Source organism: Mytilus trossulus, chromosome 6 (assembly GCF_036588685.1).
Source record: "Mytilus trossulus isolate FHL-02 chromosome 6, PNRI_Mtr1.1.1.hap1, whole genome shotgun sequence".
Classification (NCBI taxonomy): Eukaryota; Metazoa; Mollusca; class Bivalvia; order Mytilida; family Mytilidae; genus Mytilus; species Mytilus trossulus.
The window spans coordinates 85,566,895-85,594,668 of record NC_086378.1 but is presented as its reverse complement, the minus strand read 5'-3'; positions in this window follow the sequence as shown (position 1 = coordinate 85,594,668).

Here is a 27,774-nt window from a genome sequence, read left to right as displayed (position 1 = left end):
ATAACCCGTATCTTGAAATGAAAATAATTCTTTATGCATTTCGTGCGTCTACATATTTATTTTCTACGTATTTCGTAATAAGAAAGACGTTACATGAGCTTCTTGTGAAAAAAGTAAGCAACTTTATTTTTTCTTCTTGTTCCGCATTAAAGATACTGATCATTTACTTAATAGTTCAAAGAATAGTGGTCATGGTGGATACATCTATACCACTGAACTTAAACAAAAGAACAATAAAACAAACAGTTAAAAGGTTTGTACTAACACTAGAAACTCGACTGGTGTTACATGCTTACCTTTTCACAGCATTTGCTATCATTTCTGTTTTTTCTGTTGTGTTCCTATTGTTTCATTTACCTTTTATGTCAATAAATCAAAAATCAATTGTCAAAAAGTGAGGTTACCTAGCTGCAAAGCTGTTCGTTGTTGACGTTTTTTGGTCTATTTTTCACCGACTAACCCATTTTAAATTTACTTTGGCTTTCCGTATTTTTGTTCAGAGAGGTTCGGAGAAAGAGGGACGATATTATAGTTACGACAATTGGAAAATATCCGCTATTATCTGTGAAAAAGATATTCCATATCAGTAAGTCAATTCATGATAGCGTCCATATGTTTTTTGCTTTTGCATTCTTCCCTTATAAATATTCAAATTTTCTGTTTTGTATTTCAGCTGGAAAAAACTAATGTGGTCCCATTCTTTTCTTTTGATATTCTCAAAGCATTTTGAAAAAGCTATTCTGTCGTTTTTTTAAGTAACAATTTGGTCATTCAGCTTAGCTTCTTATCACAAAATGTTGTTTTTTCCTCAACAATCCATTCAAAATGTGTTATTTTGTCACAACTTGTAGCTTGAGAAAATGCTAGGAGACCTATCATTTGCATTATAGCTTGAACATATATCGATATATACTCTATTTTGTCAAAAAATGAACAAATACTCATACAGTTGGGTACAGACCAAGCATTACATGTAGACGGGCCGAAAAAGTTAACGCGGCGTTTACTCGCGTGCACCTCATGTAAACGCCGCGTTAACTCTGCGTTAACTCCGAAATTGCAGTAGACATTAAAAGTAAACGGGCGTTTACTCTCGCGTTTACCTCCGCGTTAACGCAAAAACGGCGCGTCTTCTAATTTGTAAAGAGTAAACAGGCGTTTACTTTCCCGTTTACCTCCGCGTTAACGTGGGAAAATGCGCGTCTTCTATTTTCGTAACAAGTAAACGCGCGTTTACTGTTTGTAGTAAACGCCCGTTAACGCAGTTTGTCATCGTAACCTGGATACACTGACCTAAAATATGAAATGATAAGGAACATCAAAAGTTATTGACCAACTGGTCATTTCTGCTTGACATATTGACGATTAAAGTTATTTAAAAATGACACACATTTGTATTTAATTGAACAATAATTATAGTATATTTCTTGTTCTTCGCAAATAATAGTTTTAGTATGTTCATTCAAATACATGTAATTTAATCCTCACCAAAAATAAACAGTTTTCTCATCTTAGACAGACTGACTCGTAAAACAAAATTATTTGATATCATTAACCAAAATTGACAATATTTACCTCTTAACAAGTTATCTTATTATATAATAGAAGTAATTCAGTTATATTTGTATGCCATAATTGACCATATAATACAATTGACAGCAATTTGTGTACCAGCCTCTTTTTATTTAAAATATTGAATAGTAAACAAAATTCAGTAATTTTCATACATCAGACTAACTCGTAATATATAATTATTTCTTCGCAACAACCAAAACTGACCATATAAGCAATTTATTAAGTAAATCTATATAGCTCGCATAGTAAATGAGTTATATTTTCATGTGGGAACTGATTGTATAATGAAAAAGATAGCAGTATTTGATTATAATGACTAAACAATTTTGTTTGCATCAATTTAGAGTGCCAGCATGTCCTTTTTGTATTCCAAATAATGAATCGTAAACAAAATTCATTAGTTTTCATACCTCAGACTGACTCATATAATAAAATTTTTTGTCCGCAACAACCAAAACTGACCATATAAACATTCTATTATGTAAATCTATATAGCGAAATTGTAAATGAATTATATTTTCATGTAAGGATTGATTGTATAATAAAATAGGTAGCAATATTTGAATATTATAACTAAAAAATTATGTTCGCATCAATTTAGAGTGACAGCTTGTCTTTTTTTCTTCTTCAAAATATTGAATTGTAAACAAAATTCAGTAGTTTTCATACCTTAGACAGACTAGTATATTAAAATTATTTGTCCACAACAACCAAAATTTACCATATAAGCACTTTATTATATAAGTCTATATTGCCATATAGTAAATGCGTTATATTTTCATGTAAGGTTTGATTGTATTATATAAAAGGTAGCAAAATTTGCATATTATGACTAAATAAAATTGGTTCGCATCAATCTAAAGTACCAGCATGTACTTTTTTATGCAAATTATTGAATCCTAAACCAATTTAAGTAGTTTTCATACCTCAGACTGACTCTTATTATAAAATTATTTGTTTCGCAACAACCAAAACTGACCATATTAGTATTTTATTATGTAAATCTACATAGTCACATAGTAAATGAGTTATATTTTCATGTAAGAATTGATTGTATAATATAAAAGGTAGCAATATTTGAATATTATGACCCAAAAATTTTGTTCCCATCAATTTAGAATGCCAGCATGTCCTTTTTTTCTTCAAAATATTGAATCGTAAACAAAATGCAGTAGTTTTCATACCTCAGACTGACTCATATAATAAAATTATTTGTCCGAAACAACCATAACTGACCATATTAGCACTTTTTTTTATGTAAATCTATATAGCTGCATAGTAAATGAGTTATATTTCATTTAAGGATTGATTGTATTATATAAAACTGGAAGGTAGCAATATTTGAATATTATGACTAAAAAAAATGTTCGCATCAATCATGTCAATTTAGAGTTCCACCATGTCCTTTTTTATTCAAAATATTGAATTGAAACAAATTTCAGTAGTTTTCATACAACTGACTCGTATTATAAAAATATTTGTCCAACAACCAACATAGACCATATTGGCACTCTATATACATGTAGCTGAAAAGTAAATGAGTTATATATCCATGTAAAAGATAGCAATATTTGAACATTTAAATTGGCGGAATTGTACAAATGACGTACATACTTATGTTACACTTTATAAATATCCCCGTACAATTTACGTTTGATAATTTGTCAAAACAGAAGCTGAAATCATGTTAATCTAAGACAAACGAGGGGGATTTCGATTAAAAATTATGTTTTTAATGCACCGAGTTAAAGAATTCGAAGAGACAATTAAAAATGGGGAAAGAAACAACGTAAACCTTGTTTATATCCCATCATATAAAAATATTTTTCCGATGTCTCGGATAACCTTTCTTTCCGTATAGATATTTGTACATGTGATTTTTGAAAAGAAAATATAGAAAATCTGCTTATCAGTAAAATAATGGACTTAATGGAACTGATTGTGTGTAATAGTGGGGCGGCTTAGTACCGAAATTTGAAAAAATCATGCAAATTGTGATACAAGCAAGGGATTTCGCATAGACGTTCATTAGGAAGTACTTTATAATATTAGAGGGGTAGCCAACATGATTTCGATTTTTTTTACGGCGGCCATCTTGAATTCAAAATTGACATCATTTTGCTCAATCTTTGAGATTGAAAAACTGTCCTAACCATTTGCAACGCTATATTTGTCACTCAAACTATTTGCAAAACATCAAAATGATATGAAAATATGTCAAACAGACAACGATTGTAAAAAAAATCACCACTTCCGGTTTGGGTCGAAAAAGTTCAAGTGAAATAATAGTGATAGAGATATACGATAAAATGTCTGTTTGATATATCGGTAATTATGTTATACATGCTGGAGAATTGATCAGTAAAATAATGTACGATATTTTCCGATGTATTCCTTTTTAAAAGCTACACGAACACAATGTTGTACAGGTCATGCCAGCTTTGTAACACTCAATCTACTAGAGCAAGTTTTTTTGCAGCCACATTTGTGTAACTCCTGGAAAGATGCTATGAGGAATCCACAGTCCATCTGCGTTCTCCTTAACCCATCCCGAATCACCAGAACTAGGTAGATATTGATTTTGTAGGACTGCCTGTCCCCATACATGGCCACCTTGGTATGTATCTTGTTTGCTATGCTCAAGCAGTACAGCTCTAGTTGGTGGAATGGTGTCATACTGTCTTTGTTTGCGTGCAAACAGTTCAAGTTTTAATTCGTTGATGACAAATGTTGTTGTAGTTCTGTCGTACATAAGCGCAACAAATGCCTCCATATCAGCGTCACTGACCGATTCATGTTTCTTACTTAATCGTTCAAAAACCTCGGTTACCTCATCAAATATTACTCACGTCTGCCATGCCGATTTCTTCCTCTTTCCAAGAAAAGCGGAGACCGTGTCACATCCAGTAAAATCATGAAAAAATGGCAAAGCTTCTGAATTAGGACCAAGAGCATGATTAATGTCGTGAATCGGAAGCCATCTCAGGTCTTTTCCCTTTCCAAAGGCAATCCAATTTTTTTTCTACTTGAAGTGTTTTGAAAAGAGACTCCGCCAAAACCACTACATCAGTGTCTGAGCTGATTATCAGTGAAAACTTGCACCCTTTTTCAGCTGCCGTACATTATCCACCTTATTTCAAAACATGCCAGCTTAGATGTTATCTATGATATTTACATAGAAAATCGTCTAAAAGCACAAACACGTAAATATTTCGGAGTCAATCTCCCTTAGCTTCTAAGATTTCAATTAGCTGTGATGTGACGCCAATATTGATTTTTCCACTTTGAGATAAAGATGGAGGAGATTTCTGATTTTCTTGGCTAAAAAATCTCCCGAGTCGCATTGTCTGCTTTGACAGGATATGAAAAGCATTGAAAACAAACTGCAATCTTATCGGGCGAGGTCAGCCTTGCCTTTTGTTTCACATGAACTTTTTTTGGTTGGCGACTGAACAACAGAAACTTTTTTTTTGTCTCATAAATGCTTGCCGTGTTTTGCATTCTGTTTCTGAAGTCAGCATACAGATTGCATCCAATTTGTGACTGTTTACCTGTGCCTGCCTGTACAATATCTTTACTGTCTATCTTGTAAATATCTTCAGAATCCTCAAGAAATGGAGGTCCCATGAAAAAGATGATTTTGATGTTGTTGAGTTTGGGTTGTGATTTATGTTGTCGACTGCAGCTGTGGTAAACACTTTGCCCTTAAAAAAAGGCGGGCATACCACACCTTCATTTAAATAACGTTCAACAACAACTTCACCTAGTTGAATTGCTATTTCCAGTAACCGATCGTAAGAAGTACATAACCCATGTTGAAATAATAATTATAATCACAAGCAACCGCTATATCTTTTTCAAACATCAAATTACATCACTGCCCTTTGTGTGTGTTTCTAATTCTGGCATGTTTTGCAATAGCTTGTCTTTGATTCGAGTAGAATGTACCTATACAGGATAAGAACCAAGATGTGTCAATCTATCCTCGTACAGATGTGCCAGGTCTCCTAATCGAAACACAACCGACTCTTCAGAGTTTCTTTGAGTTTCAAAAATGTATTTGACCAGCTCAGCTAATGCAAGTTCTTTTATTATAGTTTCCTCCTTTGTGCAACTGCTTTCGATCTATGTTTGTCTCTTCTTTGATCTCTCTTTGTTATATACAGCTTCGAGAGAAGACGAGTTATACTTCATCTCTTGTGCTATAACATCACCACTACTCAGCTTTGCCATCAGTTGTTTATCCTGAAGAGCTGTTGCACAATCCACTAGTCGTTGGTTTAGTTTCATTGTCATTGCCTCTCTTAAGACAGATACTGGTGATTCTTTATCACAAATGAAACATCTATGCACATTTTCAACTGGACTTTGTTGTTGATCTTTAGAACGAGGAGTACACCTAAAAAGTTTAGGAGACGTACAATCACTAGAACTTCCAGATGGTATCGGTGACAAATTGCGTTTCTGGTCTCTCTCCAGTTTAGTATTATTGAACTACACAAATTATGGTACTTGGCATTTGTTTTTTCATTGTTATATCAATACCCTCTCCGTGGTTTAATCGCTGAATATCAAGAGAGATACGGTTAGAAGTAAGTTCATGAATAAGATGGATATTTAGCCTAACATTGTATATCCTTCGTCTGACGATTTCAGTAGGTCTTTGGTGACCTCCTGACACAAACAACATTTTGTCAACTACTTTCCCCAACTATTTGTTGAAGAAGCTGATGAATGAGTTCTTTTCGCCATTTCAAAACTATTCTAAGTAACTATTATATAAACAAAATTAATCAACAATGAACTTAAAGAACAATAACGCAAATTTTATCTGACCAATAAATAAATGTAACAGCAAAAAAGAACCAAGTGAAACTATTAGAAAAGTGCACGAAGAGTGTGTGTCTGTTACTTGAATACATTTACCCATCATAAAGAAACGTCACAGGTAAAATTCTAGAAATTGTATAAAAGTTCAAGATTACTTTTCTAATTATGTTATTTGATATATTAACAACATTATTATTAAAGAATTGTGTTAGTAATAGGGATAGAATTTCTTTAAATCAATATCCAATCAGATATGCAAATAAAACTTCGTAACTAAAAATATGAATGGTGGACAGACAAGTACCGATCCACGTCTTTTAACAATGAGAACACACACTTTCAAAAAGATTAACTAGAATAAAATTGCGCCCTCTATTGGCATATAAACTATCGAACCTAATGTATCACTCGAAGTTTGTCGAAGATTTGTGGAATATAACGACTGACATTACTCGGGTAATAAAAGAGTCATTTTCGGAATATTCAAAAAATCAGGAATGAGTTATCGACCGATATTTGACCAAAAGTGATACTTTATCTTATATAACAATGATTTACTCCATTTTGTAACATTTTTGATACAATACAAGCAAAACGGACCATAAATATAATGTGTTTTTCCTGTGAAGACGTCATTTCGAAAATCCAAGATGGCCGCCATGATCGGATGAATGTTTTTCGTGGCTACCCCCCTAATATGATTGCATACACCTAAAGGCATGTTCTTACAAAGTGTCATGCTTGTATCACCATTTGCATGATTTTTGTGGTAAGCTGCTTAATTAAAATAGCATTATGTGAAAGGACAAGTTTTGAAAATTTGCACTTCATTGCACTCTAAGTACATGATAAGAATGACTTTCTCAGTAGTTTTGAGGGGATCCCACAGAATTATATACCAGATGTCCACTAGTAAGAATAGTTATTTTGGTGGGATTTTTTTATGAAATCTACATTTTTGCATAATTTCTCTGTCAAAATGCACTTTAAGACACACGAAAATGTCATAGAATGCTTTAATAGGGTCTGTGTATTGTAGTTTAAGGTTATCATCAGAAGTTTTGTCCTTGTTTTGACTAGTAAAGGTATACTGGAAGAAATTAATTAAACATACACGTTGTATTAAAAATAAATTAATATAGCGATACATTTGTCATTGCCTTATAGTGCTAAAACGACTTTATTTTTTTCCGAAATGGACAAAAATACACAGATTTATTCAGAATGTCATACCGATGAAGATCACCTAAAAATATTTGGAAAAATCAGAACTATGGATTTCAATATGGGACAATACCCCTAATGCGCCTTGAAATGAGGAACACAAAAGTCACGTGTACCTTTGTGTAAACAAAAAATCTCTGTGTAGTGATATTTGACATATTTCTAAGATAAACAAATGACTGAGCTGAACCATTAGTGTTAATTTAGAAAGTAAGGGAACACAGAATAAATGTGTAAAAACCATGGAGCTATGAAATGTGTTCAAAGTATTAAAATTTCAAAGAAGTTATTGTGTTAAAATTGGGATTTTTTACTATGAGGAGCCACATCGCAAAAGGATACCCGGGGTTTGCTAAATTACGGAAAAATGAATCACACTTCGTACCCCGAAAATTTAACAACATATGTAAAAATGTCTCAGCTTCGAAACAAGCCATCATACATATACAAGTTTACGATATGGGCTGAGCAACAGAAGAAAACGTAACCATTACGGCCTATGGAGAAACCATTGCGCATATTGCCCCAAATATTTCCCACAGTTTGAGAAAATTGCTAACAATTTGAAATGGCCAAAGCCGTATTGGACTACAATGCTACAAAGTGTTTTTGGGGGTAAGGCCGCTGAAATTTATTCCGCACTTCCATCAGAAAAAAGTTCTGATTATGATATGGTAAAACAGGAAGTTTTGAAAGCTTATGAACTAGTACCAGAAGCATATAGACAGAAATTTAGATCTTATAAAAAGTTTGATTCACAAACATATGTGGAATTTGCTTGGGAAAAAGAAGATCTATTTGATCAATGGCTTACGTCAAAGAAAACAGATAACAATTTTGATAACCTAAGACAATTGATGTTATTAGAAGAGTTCAAACAATGTGTTCATTTAGACTTAAAAACACATTTAGACGACAAAACTGTTGAGTCAATACATGATGCAGCTGTTATTTCAGATAATTATACTATTTCACATAAAAGAAGTTTCAAGGGTCAAAATGTTAATACTTCCAGTGGAAATTACAAAAATCAAAGCACTGAGCATACTAATAGTAAGCCTGTTCCACAGAATAAGAGTCAGTCCACTTATAATATGTCTAGTCCAAAATTTGATACTTTTGAGAAGAAGTCACTGACTTGTGCTTATTGTAAGAAGATTGGTCACCTGATGGCTGATTATTTTAGACTCCAGGAGAAGAATGAACGAGATAATAAACCGAAGACCAGTGCTTGTACGACACCTTACCAGTACATTGGAATGCCCTGCGCGTCAGGCTTTTAAGTCCAGTTTTTGTGATAACATGGAGGAATACAAACCCTTTATGTCTGATGGGTTTGTTTCTATTGTTGATGATACCACTCTTCAGCCTATTAAGATTTTACGGGACACTGGAGCTTCTCAGTCTTTATTGTTAGAAGGTGTGTTGCCTTTGTCCGAGAAGACTTCTGTTGGTGCCTCCGTTTTGTTACAAGGTGTAGAGTTGGGTTGTATAGATGTTCCTCTCCATCGTATTTATCTGAAGTCAGATTTAATAACTGGACCAGTTGTTGTAGGTGTTCGTCCTAATCTCCCTGTTGAGGGTGTTTCCTTATTGCTAGGAAATGATCTAGCTAGGAACAAAGTGGTTGCTGAACCAATTGTTACCAGTGAACCGGTGGTGGATGTTAAATCACTTGAAGATGATGCTGAATTATATCCAGCTTGTGTTGTTACTAGGGCGATGGCTAGAAAACAACAAGATGAGATTTTGCAAACAGACAAGTTAGATTACATGGAACTTTCTGACACTTTCATAGCTGACATTGAAGGTCCTGGTAGCTCAGAAAAGGCCATAGTAAGACCACTTAGTGATAACAAGAATGTTATTATGCCATGGCCGGACGTAAACAGCCATTCATTAAACAGAAAGAACATTTTCGAAGAACAAAATGAAGACATTGAAGTTCTTCAGCTCCGCAAGAGGGCTCAACCACAGGAGGAAGCAGAAAAAGTGGCTGAATGCTATTTCCATCAGGACGGCATTTTAATGAGGAAGTGGAGGCCTCCTGGTGCTATCCCAGAGGAGGGATGGAGAGTGGTATACCAAGTGGTGGTGTCTAAAGTTTATCGGCAAGAAATTATTGGTCTTGCACATGAAACCCCCTTGGCTGGGCACTTAGGTATAAGGAAGACTTGCCTAAAAATATTGCAACATTTCTACTGGCCTAAACTTAGAAATGATGTTGCAGAATACTGCAAATCATGTCATATATGCCAGGTTGTTGGTAAGCCTAACCAGAAAATACCACCAGCACCACTTCTGCCTATTCCAGCCTTCGACGAACCTTTCAGCAAAGTTCTATTTGACTGCGTTGGACCTTTACCAAAGACCAAGACTGGAAATGCGTATTTATTGACAATCATGTGTACATCTACTCGCTTTCCTGAAGCTATTCCGCTCAGAAATATCAAGACACCTACTATCGTCAAAGCTTTGATCAAATTTTTCACATTAGTAGGACTTCCTAAGTCTATACAGTCCGACCAGGGACCAGCAAGTCGTGTACCAGTAAGGGATTGCTCAGTACAAATCAAGTGCTTATCATCCAGAATCTCAAGGTGCCTTAGAACGTTTTCATCAAACATTGAAGAACATGATTAGAACTTTTTGTCTTCAATTTGACAGAGACTGGGATGATGGAGTTCACTTTCTACTTTTTGCGGTCCGAGAGGCTGTTCAAGAATCCCTTGGATTTAGTCCCTTTGAGTTGGTATTTGGTCATACTGTAAGGGGACCGTTAAAATTGATTAAGGAAAAGTGGCTTACTGAACATACTGACTTAAATCTTTTAGACTATGTATCTAGATTTAAAGAAAAATTGTTTACTGCTTGTCAAATTGCTCAGAAAAACTTAAAAATGTACAGAACAAGATGAAAATATGATATGATAAAGATGCCAGGGACAGAGTTTTTGAGCCTGGTGATAAGGTACTTGTATTTTTGCCAGTCCCTGGACATCCTTTACAGGCTAAATATTGTGGTCCTTATACAATAGAGAGTAAAATTAATGATTTGAATTATATTGTAAAAACTCCAGGTCGGCGCAAACCAAATAGAGTGTGTCATATTAATATGTTAAAACCATATTTTGAGCGTACTAATGTATTATGTGATAGTAAACCAGTTGCCACTTTAGGCATGGGTAAATTTGAGAACAATCATGACAAACCAGATGTAATTGAACCAACTTTTAGTTGTAAAACTATGGAAGAGACAGTTAGATTGAAAAATTCTGAAATTTTGTCAAATTTAGATTCAAAACTTGCACATCTGTCTTTTGATCGTAGAGAAGAAATAAAAAATTTGGTATTTTCTTTTAAAAATCTTTTTCCAGATGTGCCAAACAAAACCACTGCTGTTTGTCATGATGTTGATGTCGGAGATGCTTCTCCAATTAAGCAACATCCTTACAGGCTCAATCCACTCAAACTTGAAGTTATGAGAAAAGAAATTAAATATATGCTTGACAATGATATTATTGAGCCGAGTAACAGTGAATGGAGCTCTCCTTGTCTCCTTGTGCCAAAACCAGATAAAACTTTTCGTTTCGTGACTGATTTCAGAAAAGTAAATTCAGTCTCAAAATCTGATTCCTATCCGATTCCAAGGATAGACGATTGTATTGACAATATTGGTCAAGCAAAATTTGTGAGCAAATTTGATTTATTGAAAGGTTATTGGCAAGTTTCATTGACACAGAGAGCTCGTGAAATATCAGCTTTTGTTACACCAGATGGCTTATTTCAATATACTGTAATGCCATTTGGCATGAAAAGTGCTCCAGCTACATTTCAAAGAATGATCAATAATGTTATAAAAGATTTAGACTGTTGTTATGCTTATATTGATGATCTTATTGTATGTAGTGATAGCTGGGAACAGCATTTAACACATTTGTATGATACTTTTGATAGATTGTCAAAATCAAATTTGACTGTTAATCTTGGTAAAAGTGAATTTTGTCAGGCCACTGTTGATTATTTAGGGCATACAGTTGGCCAAGGTCAAGTAAAACCTATTATGGCTAAAGTGGAAGCTATTTCCAAATTTCCACCTCCTACAAATAGAAAACAACTTATGAGATATTTAGGCATGATTGGATTTTACAGACAATTTTGTTCAAATTTTGCTACTGTTGTTCAACCATTGACTCATCTTTTACGGAAAGATTCTAAATTTATCTGGAGCGAAAATTGTCAAAAAGCTTTTGAAAATAGCAAATCACTTTTAATTAATAGTCCAGTTCTGATTACTCCAGACTTTGAAAAACAATTTAAACTTGCCGTTGATGCAAGCGATGTAGGAATAGGAGCTGTTTTATATCAAGAGACAGATGATAATGTTGAAAAACCTATATCATATTTTTCTTAGAAATTAGATAAACATCAGAAAAATTATTCAACTATTGAAAAAGAGTGTTTTGCAATGTTGTCAGCACTTCAACATTTTGATGTATATTTGAATCCAACTGTGCATCCTATTCTTGTTTATACTGATCATTATCCTCTCACCTACATGCATAAAATGAGAAACAAGAATCAGAGGTTGACTAGGTGGAGTTTATTGTTACAAGCATATGATGTAATTGTAAAACATATTAAGGGTAAAGATAATGTAATAGCAGATGCTTTATCTAGAGCTTATCAAATCACTTTGTATATATTATGTTTTTTTGTTCATATTATTCATGATAAGTTTTTGTTACACTAAAACTTCTTTTAAGAGGGGAAGTGTTATGATATTGTAATTATTATGTTTATTTATGTTGGCCTAATTTGTGTTGTATGGCCTGATAGTTGTTTACTAAATAATCTTATAACTGTGCAGTTAAGGAATCACTGGAACATTCACAGAATGATTGGAACTTTCTAGAATGATCCTTATAAAAGATGCGTAATTTAAACTTCTACGTTATTCCAGAAACTTCCGTTGTAACTTTCCATGATTTTCCACAATGTTCCATTATAGAGTGTTCTAGAATTTTCCATGACAACACTATATATACAGACGCTAAAGTTAAACTCTCATAATTAGAATTAGACTTAGACATCGATAGACATCAGTATTCACAGCATTTGGATTGACACTTTTATTCTACAAATAACATCATACTGGATTGTGACATTAGTAGTGAACGTAATATTCAAATTGGATTCCGAAAGATTTCCGGATACAGACAAAGATAAAAGATTGGACTTATATTTTGACAGTTAAGTTGACAGTAATATTTGTGTAATACCTTTTGCAAACTTTTGTATATTAAATATTGTTAAATTTTACTATTGATTTGTGTCTTTTGTTGGCTACAATTTAAAGGCGATTTCTGGCCGTAACAATATATAAATAGAACTCGTCTAAACATCAACCAAACAATGCTAAATCTGTAAAATTGCTTTCGCAAATTTTTTGTTCTTCTCTCGCCGGGATTCGAACCCTTGCTACTGAGATATCGTGACACCAAGTTGCCTTCACTGCAGCCGTCTCGATAGACCACACGACCACCTGGGCACCACAAAAGTAACGATTTCAGTGGCCGTGTGTTACCTTTCCCCGTCAATTTGAAGCTAGCGGCGAACTACAGTACATGATTTATAAGGCATGGAGATTTCATTGTTACAGATCAGCTCAATTATCTATAGTAAAGGAAAAAAATGCACGATGACCCCATTGTTTTTATTTAAGTGTTCTATTAAGTATATGATAGAGTTTATTTATAGAAAAAGATAGCAAAATCTTATATTAGAAAAAAAAATGATTTTTACCGGCGAGCCCCTTTAAGGTGCTACAGTTGGGTGCAGACCAAGCATTACCTAAAGTAAACGCAAGTTAACGCCGCGTGCACATATTTCGTTAGTTAACTTCAAATTTCCCGTTTACAAGTAAACGCCCATTTACTATAATTACGTTAACGCGGTCGAAATGGAAATTTCTGAGTAAACGGGCGTTTACTTTGTTTCCGTTTAGCCAGTAGTAAACGGGCGTTTACTTCAAAATTCGTTAAATTTATTTTTACGTGCACTTAAAAGTAAACGGGCGTTTACTACAGATTTTAAAAGTGTATTTTTACGTGCACTTGAAAGTAAACGCGCGTTTACTTTTCGCGTTAACTGATTGAATTAATTTATAAACAAACTTCAAGTTCATTTGTACATTTATTTTATAAAAACGACCTTCAGTCTTTGTATTTTACGTATATGTACGTATATATACCAGAACAATGCATAAACTCTTTTAATTCGAATATTAATTTTATTCAATTATATTTGAGAAAACAAGGCTTTTTACATGTATTTCAGTGAAAACCCTTTATCAGTGAGAAATCCACATGAGGTATTAAAGGAAAAATTGTGACATCACACGTATTATGGCGTCATTAAATAATGACAGATCAAAATAGTGCTAAATAGAGTTTGCCGTGTTACATCAGAATCAGTTGCCGCGAGATTTAATTCGAAATGTTGAGTCGAAAAGATCAGTAACCAAGCCTTTTCATTTAATATAAAGACCATAGCAACAGTTTTCATATAAGCATATTTCTAACATACCGACTGTAATTTCATTTGCACAAATACCATAAATAAAGAATTTAGAGCTTACCTAATAAATCAAAATGCTTACCAGTTATTCAGGACTTTTTAAAACCTTTAGTTTGTCATCTCATATTTAAAAGTAATGATATGTCTGGAACTGAAATATGACAAAAAAACTCAAACTGTGTTATCATTTAATTTAAATACATAAGTATTATTGAGAGAGATAAATCTAATTCTTGAAAGTTTTGTCACGAAGAAAGAAAAATGCTTCTCCTTTGATGCTTAGCCACCTTCATTTAAACTGTTTATATTAGAAGCAATGAGTAGTAGCTAACTAGCTTAATACATGTAGTTGAATAGCAATATTGTTTTCAAAAAGGTTTGACCCTCCCCCTTTTTCACTGAGAAATGACAATATCTTGTGTTTTTCTCGTGTGCATTAACAATAGTAATTCGTGATTTTCTTAATACATGTACATGTTTTTTTTCTGTTTATTTGCATATGATATCTACTGACCAGGGTCAAATCATTGGATAAAAGCACATGTATGATGTATCTCACTTTACTCGTGTGAAGTGTGTTATCTCCCTTGATTATCAGCTATTCCTGTAGGCCAGAGTGATAATTGCATAACAAAGACTATATTGTGTCATGTTTACTTACAATTCATTTATATTACATGTAAGTTTTTTCTTGCCTTTTTCAATTGAATAAACATTTCATTTCGGATATCTCGGGGGTAAACAAAGTTATGATTGTGCCTAAAAAAATTGTTCAGCCCCGTGCCAGTAATGCATTAAAAAGTGAATATTTCATTGAATTTTTGCTGTTCTTTATCAATAATATTTATCTGAAATCATTTATGATAACTAGGTATAAATAAAAAACTACTAACCATTATTTTCACAATTTTCTGTGGTGTACAAGGTGAAATTAGCTTAAGATATCTCTGGATCCTTTCTTACAAGATGGGGCAATATGCGCAATGGTTTCTCCATAGGCCGTAATGGTAACGTTTTCTTCTGTTGCTCAGCCCATATCGTAAACTTGTATATGTATGATGGCTTGTTTCGAAGCTGAGACATTTTAACATATGTGGTTTAATTTTCGGGGTACGAAGTGTGATTCATTTTTCCGTAATTTAGCAAACCCCGAGTATCCTTTTGCGATGTGGCTCCTCATGGTAAAAAAATCCCAATTTTAACACAATAAGTTCTTTGAAATTTTAATACTTTGAACACATTTCATAGCTCCATGGTTTTTACACATTTATTCTGTGGTCCCTTACTTTCTAAATTAACACTAATGGTTCAGCTCAGTCATTTGTTTATCTTAGAAATATGTCAAATATCACTACACAGAGATTTTTTGTTTACACGTGACTTTTGTGTTCCTCATTTCAAGGCGCATTAGGGGTATTGTCCCATTTATCAACTGTATTTTCATAAAATTTTGGAACCAAACGTATGTTTTTTGCTGCATCAAAATAATCTGATTTTGACTGGACGTTAGTGATGCTTTCTTCTTTGACCATTTCAATTTTCAATTTTTCCATCTCTAGCCTTTCTCTCATTTCAAGTTCTTTTAATTTAAATTCATCTTCTTTTTCTTTTTTTCTCCATTTCTAACCTTTCCTTCATTTCCAGTTCTGACTGTTTTAATTTAAATTCATCTTCTTTTCTTTTCTCCATCTCCTTCATTTCCATTTTTTTAAATTTAAGTTCATGTTCTAATTCAAGCTGTTTTAACTTAAAGGCGTCAATATTTTCAACCTTCAGATCAAGAGCCTCTTCACCTAAAATTTCTGCGTCAACTAATTTGTCTATAACCAATTTTTTTTATTATTTGTTTTCTCATAGATACTTTAAAAATTTTGTAGAATTTTGTTGGCTAGTTATAATAAAAATATTAAACAAATTTTGAATAAAATATGTTCAGTCTCCCGGACGAGCCCCCAATTTCTGTTACGGCCAGAAATCGCCTTTAAATTGTAGCCAACAAAAGACACAAATCAATAGTAAAATTTAACAATATTTAATATACAAAAGTTTGCAAAAGGTATTACACAAATATTACTGTCAACTTAACTGTCAAAATATGAGTCCAATCTTTTATCTTTGTCTGTATCCGGAAATCTTTCGGAATCCAATTTGAATATTACGTTCACTACTAATGTCACAATCCAGTATGATGTTATTTGTAGAATAAAAGTGTCAATCCAAATGCTGTGAATACTAATGTCTATCGATGTCTAAGTCTAATTCTAATTATGAGAGTTTAACTTTAGTGTCTGTATATATAGTGCTGTCATGGAAAATTCTAGAACACTCTATAATGGAACATTGTGGAAAATCATGGAAAGTTACAACGGAAGTTTCTGGAATAACGTAGAAGTTTAAATTACGCATCTTTTATAAGGATCATTCTAGAAAGTTCCAATCATTCTGTGAATGTTCCAGTGATTCCTAAAATGCACAGTTATAAGATTATTTGGTAAACAACTATCAGGCCATACAACACAAATTAGGCCAACATAAATAAACATAATAATTACAATATCATAACAATATATATAGTGGTCGTGTGGTCTAGCGGTACGACTGCAGTGCAGGCGATTTGGAGTCACGATATCACAGTAGCGTGGGTTCGAATCCCGACAAAGGAAGAACCAACAATTTACAGATCTAACATTGTTGGGTTGATGTTTAGACGAATTGTACATACATAATGTACACAGCCATGTATTCCCATCATTGATGATGATCCGATGGATAAATCTGTTGTAGAGTTGTCACTGACTCAAACGTACTTATAAATATAATTATTTTCTGTGACTGTATCTTACATTAATTTGTATGATCCTTTACTATAGATAATTTAGCTGATCTGTAACAATAACATCTTCATGCCTTATATAACATGTACTGTAGTACGCCGCTAGATTAAAACTGACGAGGAAAGGTAACACACGGCCAGCGAAAGCTCTATTATTGTAGAGCCCATGTGATCGTGTGGTCTAGCGGGGCGGCTGTAGTGCAGGCGATTTGGTGTCACGATATCACAGTAGCATAGGTTCGAATCCCGGCGAGGGAAGAACCAAAATTTGCGAAAGCACATTTACATATCTAACATTGTTTGGTTTATGTTTAGACGAGTTGTATATACATAATTTACACAGCTATGTATCACCATCGTCGATGGCAATCCGATGGATACATCTGTTCTAGAGATGTCACTGACTCAGACGTTCTTATAAATATAATTATTTTCTGTGACTGTATCTTACATTAATTTGTATGATTCTTTACTATAGATAATTTAGCTGATCTGTAACAATAACATCTTCATGCCTTATATATCATGTACTGTAGTACGCCGAAGATTAAAACTGACGGGGAAAGGTAACACACGTCCAGCGAAAGCTCTATTATTGTAGAGCCCAGGTGGTCGTGTGGTCTAGCGGAACGGCTGCAGCGCAAGACAACACGACCACCTGGGCTTCACAAGAATTAAGCTTCGGTGGCCGTGTGTTACCTTTCCTCGTCAGTTTTAATCTAGTGTTGTACTACAGTACATGATATATAGATCATGGAGATGTCATTGTTACAGGACGATTTTAACTTCCTAATTATCAATTTCCCATTTCTCAGCAGTAACATACCCTCTGCCCCTTCGTATGGTGTTTACATATCACAATTGATACGTTATTCACGTGCTTGTTCACACTATACGGACTTCATATACAGGAGTGTGCTCCTTACGCAGAGACTGCTCCAACAAAGTTATAAGGAGGACAGATTAAAATTGACACTCCGTAAATTTTATGAACACCATCACGAATAGGTTGATCCAAACGATGCGTCTTTAACCAAACTCGATCAGGACATTTTTAGCACATGATAGATTGTGGTGTGTCATTAAGTCGTCTAATCTTTTAATTTCCAAACGTGACTTATTCCCGATTATGACTGTTTTGCTGAATATGAATTCGCCTTATTATAAGACGTGTTTCGGTACATGTCTATCCCAAATTCATGTATTTAGTTTAAATGTTTAATGTTACATTTGTAATTCTCATCGGATTTTGTCAAATGTGTTGACGTCTTTTTTTATTATACTTATGTTTTATGGAAAGAAAAATTAATCACCGCCTTCATTTATTGCATTTAATTTTATACGTTTGAAGTTGGATACATAACAAACTGGACACACATATATATATATATATACTTTAGTTAATTGCTTTTAATAAGTATTGCAATATGCATTGTGTTTAAATGTAACATTAGTATTTAGTAATCTTAAATCAATTCTTATGCTATCTGACTTTTGAATTATAGTTTTTCATATGTGACGTCATTTTTGTGCAGTTTTAGAAATTTCATAAATTGAAATGTGACGTAATTTTTGTGTCTTTTCGCCATCGTATGTGACGCCATTTTTATGATTTATTGCCATGATGCCTTGACTGAGTCGGGTGCGTCTATTCTGTGTTGGTCTTAGCATTATGTATTTGGGTTTTGTTTTCTGTAATTAGTTAATACTTCAGTTTCATTATTTCATTAATTAAAATAATACAAGACTTACAAAGGCCAGAGGCTCCTGACTTGGGACAGGCGCAAAAATGCGGTGGGGTTAAACATGTTTGTGAGATCTCAACCCTCCCCCTATACCTCTAACCAATGTAGAAAAGTAAACGCATAAAAATACGCACATTAAAATTCAGTTCAAGAGAAGCCCGAGTCTGATGTCAGAAGATATAACCAAAGAAAATAAACAAAATGACAATAATACATAAATAACAACAGACTACTAGCAGTTAACTGACATGCCAGCTCCAGACTTCAATTAAACTTACTGAAAGATTATGATTTCATCATATGAACATCAGGCACAATCCTTTCCGTTAGGGGTTTTGTATCATACCATCATAACATATATGAGAAAAACATAACCCGTGTCATGCCAACAACTGTTTTCAGAATAAATGTGTTAAGTTCCGACGCAAAGACCTTATCAGTGACTCAATATTAACGCCAAAATATGTAATCTTTAATGACTTGACAACAGTATCGTAATTGTATCCCTTAATAGCACTATTTTTTCTAAATAATAAGGATGTTTTTATCCCACGCCTAAAAACATAGCCGTATTTGACACAACCTTTTTTAACTTTTGATCTTCAGTGCTTTACAACTTTGTACCTTTTTTTTTAACCTTCGATACCTTTTATATCTGGGCGACACTGGTGAGTCCTGAGTGGACGAGGCGAGTTTTTGGCGTATTGAATTTTAAACCTGATGCTTTTTGTTATCTATTAGTCATGTGTTTCTTTGTCTAATACGTTCTCTTATTTATTTGTATTGTAGTCCTGTAATATTATGTTGTCATTTCAATGTTATATTTAACATTGCCATTAAAATGCGAGGTTTGGCATGCCACAAAACCAGGTTCAACGCACCATTTTTTCCTTTAAAAATGTACTGTACCAAGTCAGGCATATGGCCATTGTTATATCATTGTTCGTTTCTGTGTGTGTTACATTCCAACGTTGCGTCGTTTGTTTTCTCTTATTTTTTAGTGTAAATTCACATTGCGATAAGACGTGTCACGGTACTTCTTTATCCCAAATTCATGTATTTGTTTTTGATGTTACATTTTTTATTCTCATGGGATTATGTCTGATGCTTGGTCCGTTTCTGTGTGTGTTACATTTCAATGTTGTGTCGTTGTTCTCCTCTTATATTTAATGCGTTTCCCTCGGTTTTAGTTTGTTATCCCGATTTTTCTTTACCAAGGATTTATGAGTTTTGAACAGCAGCGGTATACTATTGTTGCCTTTATTTACAGATCAGCTCTTAACTTAAGTAAAGGATCCTACAAATTAATGCAAGATAAAGTCACAGAAAATAATTATATATATAAGTACATCTGACTCAGTGACAACTCTGCAACAGATTTATCCATTGCATCACCACCAATGAGTTTAGAGATACAAAAAAATCTCAGTACTTAAAGATGAAATATATTGGTCAAGTGATATACCTATCTAATGAGTCACAAACACAGAGAAGGTGTGTTCGAATATCTAATTTTTTACTGCAAGAACTTGACGGCAGTCTTTCAAGTTTGATGTTGAAAATGCATATCTTTGAAAAATTATATTTTTTTGTGTGTAAAAATTAGGGTTTATAATCTTTATTTACTAAAAAATCTAGTCTGCCCTTCCATGAAATTTCTAAATTAGATTTTTTTTAAATGTTTATGAATTTTCGAAAATTCCACCGGACAACCAATCCGACATTAGTTTTAAGTTGATGCTCATTAGCTAGTTGATACATTTGTCATTTAAAATACAGCTAACATATAAGGATCGTAATGGTGCAATGTGGATAAATTTATCGGTTTCCAAAAGCAAATCCCTCCAATGGCTTCCATTTGGCTTATGGGGGGGGGGGGGGGGGGCGGGGGTAGTGAAAGTTTTTGGAATTGTGGTACAAACGAATCGAGAGGTGTGGGATTCTTTTTTAAAAGCTTTGATATCTCAATGGTAGATGATAAAGGTAGAATGCAAATTGGTGAATTTAAAACTAACTCTGCGGTTTACCATATATTGAATTTGTGCACCCCAAATAAAGGTTCTTAAAGAAAATATTTTTTTGAAAACCTGAAAAACTTTAAAAAGGACTTGTATTCAGATGATGGCACAGATCATTATAATATTTTTTTAGGAGATTTTAATTGTGCGTTAAATAGAAAGTTAGATAGACCCCCTTCGCACCAAAATGATGATACCGGCTTAATTGAGTTGAAAGATCTTCTATTGAATTTTGCTTTACATGATATATGGCAATCTAAATTTCCAACAAATAGACGGTATAGTTTTCTAAGAGGCAATTCAAATCACGAATAGATTATATTTTTTTGTACGAATTTCCTTAGCTGCAAAGTTTTAAACACACGTATATTCATATTTCCATTTATTGATCATGACATAGTTACTTCAAAAATAAAATTAGATGACATTGAAAGAGGACCGGGAATGTGGATCATGAATCTATATACAATTAAGACTGATGAATTTTCAAATGCATTCAAAACGTTTTTGGAAAATTGGATTAAAAGCAAGAACCGATTCAATAGCATTCAAGAGTGGTGGGATGTTACAAAGTCAAAATGGAAATTAGTCAAAACTAAACCGTTTATCAAAACAAAATAATGTCGTTGCTTTAGAAAAACAGCTTGAAAAATTGAAACTTCAATTAAACGAACCAAATAAAGCACGTGACAAAATTTTAGAGTTAGAAAATAAAATTAAGGAATATTATACGAAAAAAACAGTCTCCGCAAAAATTAGATCAAGAACTAAATCGGCCGAAGACGGGGAGAAGTCGACAAAATACTTTTTTAATTAAGAAAAGAAAAATGGGCGAAACAAACTATGGCCACGTCTAAAAACAGAAAATTTTGAGTATAAATGTGACATTGATTCAATCTTAAATGAACAAGTAAAATTTTATACTAAACTTTTTGCCACAGAAGGATGGGACAAAACAGCGGGCGAACAACTTTGTCAATTTATTGTAGACAAGGTAAGTAAGGAAGATCAAGAGATGTTAGATAGAGATATAAATTTCTCTGAAGTAGAAAAGGCACTAAAATTACTAAACAAAACAAATCACCTGGCGAAGATGGTATAATATCAGAATGTTATGTTTAATACTGGGATATAATAAAAGACGATTTCTTTAGTTTACTTCAAGAAATTTTAAATGATACTATATTGAGTAAGTCTCAACATAAGGGGGTCTAAACCTTGTTTCATAAAGGAGGGGAGAGGGAAAATATAAAAAATTGGAGACCACTAACTTTACTAAATTATAAAATTATTGCAAAGATTCTATCTGAAAGACTTAAAATAGTTTTGCCTAAAATTATTCATACCGATCAGAATGGGTTTGTTAAAGGTAGAAATATAAGCGATGCTAACCGAATGATTTATGACATTATAGAATGTATTGACAACGAAGATAAAGAAGGAATTATATTATTTTTGAATCAACAAAAAGCGTTTGATAGGATTAAATGGGAATGGATAGATTTTGTATTTGAGAAATTTGAATTTGGCGGGAAATTTAGAGCATGGATAAAGATGTTTTTATACAATGCTACTACGTGTATCAAAACTAATGGGTTTGTATCCAGATACTTTTCTATTACTCCGCTAGGCAAGGGTGTGCACTAGCGCCTCTCTTGTATATCATACAAGATGAACCCATGGCATGTGCGATAAGGGGTGACATTAAAATAGAAGGATTAAAATTACCAGGAGGGGGAGGGAACTTTATAGAAACCAAGTTATGTATGTTTGCAGATGACACCCAGGTTTTTAATAAAAATGAAAAATCTGTAGAAAATACTTTTAAAATTTTGTCCTTATACGAAAAAGCTTCGGGTTCTAAAATAAACTATGACAAAACAAAAGGATATTAAGGGGCTTCTTAAAGAAAACGATTTAAATTTGATAAAATCAAATGGATCACAGGCAATGTTAAAACATTAGGGGTGTGCCATGGTTATGAAATAGATGACGATGATATTTAGAGAAAAATAATAGAAAAAGTTAAAAATTGTATACATGTATGGAAAAATAGGAGGCTTACATTTAAAGGTAAAACACTCATGGTAAAAAAATTGATACTTTCTCTTTGTTATTACCTGATCGAAATACGAGGAATTCCGGATAAATATACTAAAGAGCTAAATAATATAATTTGGAACTTTATATAGGACGGAAAAGTGAACCAGGTAGATAGAAATGTCTGTTGTTTGGACGAGAAAAAAGGGGGGATGGGAATTAATGATCGAGTGGTTAGTATAGATACGTTTATAAAAAGTAAACAAACAAAACTTGTATGTCGTTTAATACATGAGCCATTGGAGAGCTGGAATGTGATCGGTAAGTATTGGCTTCGGAAATTTGACGAAAAGTATAATGATGCTTTTTTTGTATGTAAATGTTCCATTTTAAATGGTTTAAATGTTAACCAACTACCACAAATTTATCAGAAAATTATAAATACGTGGTCAGGATTTATTCAAAATGTTGAAATACCTCCACATAAAAGTGCTATTTTAAATATGAGGATATTTTGAAAATCTTCTATTCGTTTCAAAAATAAACCATTGTTCTACTCTTCTTTTTTGAAGCGGTATCACAACTACATGTATCCAGGACATTTGGAATTTTGAAACTACGGATTTCATTAGCTGTAATGAAATTTATAGGAAGCTGATTGATCGGAGAAATTGAATTTCCGAATTATCAAAAATAAAACAGGCAATTCCTAAAGACTTCGTGCAAATTTTGAAATCTTACGGAAACCAGAATTTGCATTATGAAAGTAAAATGACCTTTGGATCATTAACTTAAACAACCAAAAAATCAAACCATCGAAGTTAAAACTCAATTATATTCGTACTATTTTAAAGAAAGATGTATCTCCAAAATGTCATATTAAGTGGGAGGAAATATTTGAAACAAATATACCTTGGGAAAATATGTGGTTGGGATTAAAATATTTGAAAATTGAAAATAAAGTAAAAAAATTCCAATGGAAGTCCTTGCACAATATTTTATATACTGAAGAAAGATTAAAAAAAAGAAAGATATCAAATGGAAAATGCCCAATTTGTCAAAATGACAATAATATAGAAACCCTGCAACATTTATTTTTCAGTTGTAGTACATCACAGTCAATTTTAAAAAACCTCCAAGAAATATTTATCAAATCAAATAGGAATAGATAATCCTTTTGGTGAAAAGGAGGTTCTATTGGGTAAAAATACGGGAGAACTAAAATATGATAATTTTTTAAACATAATTATATTATATTTTGAATGGACACTATGGAAAATTATGAAATCAATAAAATTTTACAAAACGCCTAAAACACCACAAGATATTTATAAAATCTGGAAACAAAACTTGAAATATAATCTAAAATGTGTTCTTCTTTTGAAAGGCGTTGATATCATTGATAAGACAAAATTGGAGTCTGTAATAATGAAAATTTAGACATTTTATGTAGTATAATATAGCTTGAGTCAAAGTACATTTGTAATGGTTTATAGTATAAGAATAATGATTGTAAAAAAAAATATTAAAAAAGTATTAGCCTATCATGGTTATTGAAGTAGATGCACATCTTTTATGTGGTTATCTTATACTTTTTTACTTACTATTTTGAAATTAAATGATAGAACTGTTAGATGCTTCTAACACTATATGATATATTTTTTACACTAAATGTAAATCCAAGGTTAAAAGTGGACTACTTTTTTATTGCCTTCTATTTCCCCTGGATAGATGGTTTCTTTTTGTAAACAGGGACACTTAGCCTGATCCTGGACGACTAAGGTAATTGTACACAGGAAATATTTAGGAATATAACGTTTATATGTCTTAAAAAAAAATGAGGAAAAAAAGTCTTTTGACCAAATTTGCTGGGCATAAACAGCAAAAAGGCTGGATAAAACGATCATTTTTAAAGTGTATTTCCGTGCGTGACGCATTGCAGGGTCAATGGAAATTTTCGGCGTTCGTATTTTGACCGTCTGTTCGTCCGTCCGGTCTCACGTATTCAATTCTTGCTGGCTTTTTTGTTTATGAAACTTAATATTTCATGTTTTTTTTTAAAAGTTTAGTTAAAAATTGCATTGTTAAATGCAAGATGTACAATTCTTGCCAGGATTTAACGGAACTTACAAATGTACATTATCAGCGAAAATATTTTTAAAACAGTATTTTAATAGTTGTACATAATGCCTGTTTATTTTGATCGTAACACTTCCATCATACACGACAGATATCTCATAACTGAACCATGTCGAACATGAACTTAACCATGACACTAGTAAACCAAACAATGACACCAAATTTTCTGTAATCTTAAGTTGTGTGAAAATGTAGTTTTTGATAGGAATAATTGACGGCAGATTGATACTACAGCACAACATGGGATCTAACAGACAGTAAAAGAATAACTGTAATTTATCCATTAGAAACGAAAAACAACTTATAAATTTTGACATACGCACGTTTTATTCTGTGTTAAATTAGAACCATATGATAATTGTTTTAATGTACTAACATATTAGCAATAAACAAAGATTCTTACCAGCTTGAATTTATATTCAGAGGTTTATTTAGCGAAAAATCTAAATGTTTATATTGTGTCATTGATTGTCAATAACAACTCTTAACACAAACATGTCTAACTTAACCAAACGATTACAAAATCACTTTAGTAAACGACCATCATTCGCGGATCCAAAAGGGGGGAGTCCGGGGTTGGAACCCCCCTTTTGGCAGATCAATTCATTTGAATGGGGATATATAGTTGAAACTCCCTTTCGTCCTGAGTTGGGACCCCCCTTTTTAAAATGGCTGGATCGGCCCCTGACCATCGATATGACGACCTTACTACCCGTGGTTATTTAACATTGTAATTTTGGGTTACAGAATTTGTAAGCTGTCATATAGACAGCACTGTGTGATATAGCAGTATGTACACTTGAATTGGTTTGTGCCACAACAGTAACAACCTTGCTCCACAAGTTGGTAAGGATTAGTAATATGTTATTAGAATTATAATGTATTTCGTTAAAAAGGTTGATTTAAGGTTTATGAATATCAATTATATGGTCATTTTTTTTATATTTTCTGTTTACAAAACTTTGAATTTTTCGAAAAACTTAGGATTTTCTTACCCCAGGAGTAGATTACCTTATGATACCTTATTACAGCTTTTGTAATTGTGTTAAAGGTGGCAATGCTGCTGCAGCCAGATTATTCAATAAAAATGCACGTGGATATTCACAAATATTTCCGTGCAATGCCAGAAAATGACAAACCTGTTCTAGATTATCTTCAGATAATACTATAAGGTCAACAGCGAACGGGGGAGGGGGGGGGGGGGGTGCTTTTTCGATTTCCTTTTCCTGTGACATAACATGAAAAAACCAAAGCCTCATTTATCTGGTTACATGAACTAAGCCCAAGTGTGGTATACATTATGTAGGACAAACTGTCTTATCGGGGCCTTTTATAGCTGACTAAGCGGTATGGGCTTTGCTCATTGTTGAAGGCCATACGAAGACCTATAGTTGTTAATGTTTGTGTCATTTTGGTCTTTTGTGGATAGTTGTCTCATTTGCAATCATACCATATCTTCTTTTTTGTATAAGCCGTATTTGAGACAACTTTTTGGAATCTTGGATCCTCAACGCTCTTCAACTTTGTATTTATTTGACTTTATAACCATTTTGATCTATGCGTCACTGATGAGTCTTATGTAGACGAAACGCGAGTCTGGCGTATAAAATTATAATCATGGTACTTTTGATAACTATTTACACCACTGGGTCGATGCCACTGCTGGTGGACATTTCGTCCCCGAGGGTATCACCAGCCCAGTAGTTAGCACTTCGGTGTTGACATGAATATCAAAAACTAAGGACTTTCTTACCCCAGGAGTAGATTACCTTAGCTGTAATTGGCAGAACTTTTTGGAACTTTGGATCCTCAATGCTCTTCAACTTTGTATTTATTTGGCTTTTTAACTATTTTGATCTGAGCGTCACTGATGAGTCTAATGTAGACGAAACGCGCATCTGGCGTATAAAATTATAATCCTGGAACTATTTACACCACTGGGTCGATGCCACTGCTGGTCGACGTTTCGTCCCCGAGGGTATTCGAGGGTATCGAAAAACCAAGGATTTTCTTACCCCAGGAGAAGATTACCTCAGTCGTATTTGGCAGAAATATTTGGAATTTTGGATCCTCAATTCTCCTCAACTTTGTAAGTATATGGCCGTGAGTCTTATGTAGACGAAACGCGTGTCTGGCGTATAAAATTATAATCCTGGTGCTTTATTATGACCCCTTCTGAAGCCATTTTTGTACAACATTTTCAAACATTAATTGTATCACAACTTTACAGATATAGTAAATAATTGAGACAGGTCATTTCGTGCATATATCAGGAGGAAATTTGATGCAAAGCATTATAATTATTTACTTTTTCATTTCATTTAATTGAAATAGTGTACGTTGTGGCAGATTAACCAATACTTAAATAGAAAATCCACAGCCTTCATTACAGAGATTTTTGTTAAAACATTTGAAACATAGATTACTTACTTGCTTTTCTATGATGTGCTAGTGTTTATTGTTAACAAAAAGTTTTAACCAACCTGTAAATTCCGAAATACCTCGTGCAAAATCACAAAGGTCGAGCGCACTCTAAATTGTGTACTTGATTCCTTCAATATTTTTATTTGTTTTAACCAATAACTACATTAATAAACTTGTTTTAAGGAAATTAATGCTAGCACTGTATGCAACAATCTAATCTATCAATCATCAAATTGTCAAGTAAGATAAGATAAGATAAAATTTTATTGATATAAAAATCCAAACTCTGGATTGTCATCAACACATACACAAAGAACAAACAAACAGTAATCATTACAATCAATTATATGTACATAAAATGGTAATAT